Raw genomic sequence first — 1,381 nt, 5'->3', positions numbered from 1 at the left:
TTAGAAATCATCAACTAATTAAACCTTGAAGTTTTCTTTACAAGGACTAAATAATAACATCCTCAAAGCATAGGTATCATAACTAAAAAAAACAATATTCTTCTTTCTTTCATATTCTACTTAATGCATTTGTCACAACTTCATTTTCATCATAAGTTCACAAACCACACACCTCTCTCTGTATACAAAACCAATGGCCACAAATTCTCTCCAATCCCTCACCACCCGCCACCGCACCCCGCGGCTCGCCCGAAGACAATCCCTAGACTTACCGTCTCAACGCCCGTGTTTACTAACATTAAATACCACCCAAAACAAAAGTGTCTCTGTATCCTCAGCAGGGATAACATTTTCTCTCTCCTCCACGTCATCAACGACCACACAATCAACCAATTGTACATTCGATGTTTTAGAACGCCTCCTGGAGGCACAGGACTTCCAGGAGGCGGACAACGAAACCCGCCGCCTGCTGATCGTCCTCGCAGGCGAGGGCGCGCAGAAGCGGGGGTACGTGTTTTTTTCTGAGGTGAAATTTATTCAGAAGTCGTATCTTGAAACTATGGACACGCTGTGGAGGACCCACAGTAATAATAAGTTCGGGTACAGTGTCCAGAAACGGATATGGGAAAAGGTGGATAAAGACTTCACACGGTTTTTTATAAAAGTCGGGTGGATGAAAAAATTGGATACTGAAGTGGTACAATATAATTACAAGGCGTTTCCGGATGAATTTATTTGGGAATTGAATGACGAGACACCCGAGGGGCATTTGCCCTTGACAAACGCGTTGCGTGGGACGCAATTGCTCGGGTGTATTTTAAGTCATCCCGCGCTTGCGGGATATGAAGATGAGTCTGAAGAAGATGAGGTGGTTGTTATAGAAAATGAAGGAAAGGAAAGTAAAGTGACAGCTGGCAAAGGGCTGTTTAAAACAAATTACAGTTTTTAAATGGTGTTGTGCATTAGGTGTTTGTACTGTACAAACATAAACATGTGTTTCTGATGAATTTGCAAGTTGCTAGTAGGCATGTAACATGTTTGTACATTTGTAAGAATGGTGTTGGATTATTATGGGAGGATGATTGTCTAGGTGAACTTTTTCTTATTTTTTTAATTGGTAAAATTTGGTTTTGGAATTTAATTTTATTATAATAAAATATAAAGTTTTTTTAACATATTTGGAATCACTATGCAAACAATTTGTTTGTTTATACTTTATATTCAACTTTATTAGTTCTAACCAGGGTTATAAACTATCTGAATGCACGGTGAACTGTTCAATCGGTTTATGCGTGTTCTTTTAATAAAGAAACGGACATGATCGAATAATTTTCGTTTGGTAAGCTTAACAAACAAACATAAACAGAGGTCATGTTCGTTT

At 38.7% G+C, this 1,381-nt stretch overlaps 1 pseudogene; it reads left to right on the top strand.

The window, feature by feature from the left end:
• Positions 1-1,128, top strand: LOC143635827 (tetrapyrrole-binding protein, chloroplastic pseudogene; annotated as a pseudogene).
• The last annotated feature ends 253 nt before the right edge of the window (positions 1,129-1,381 follow it).

Source organism: Bidens hawaiensis, unplaced genomic scaffold (assembly GCF_021521415.1).
Source record: "Bidens hawaiensis isolate Kalapana, Puna unplaced genomic scaffold, B.hawaiensis_p1.1 tig00007737_1, whole genome shotgun sequence".
NCBI lineage: Eukaryota > Viridiplantae > Streptophyta > Magnoliopsida > Asterales > Asteraceae > Bidens > Bidens hawaiensis.
This window is presented reverse-complemented; position numbering and strand designations above follow the sequence as displayed.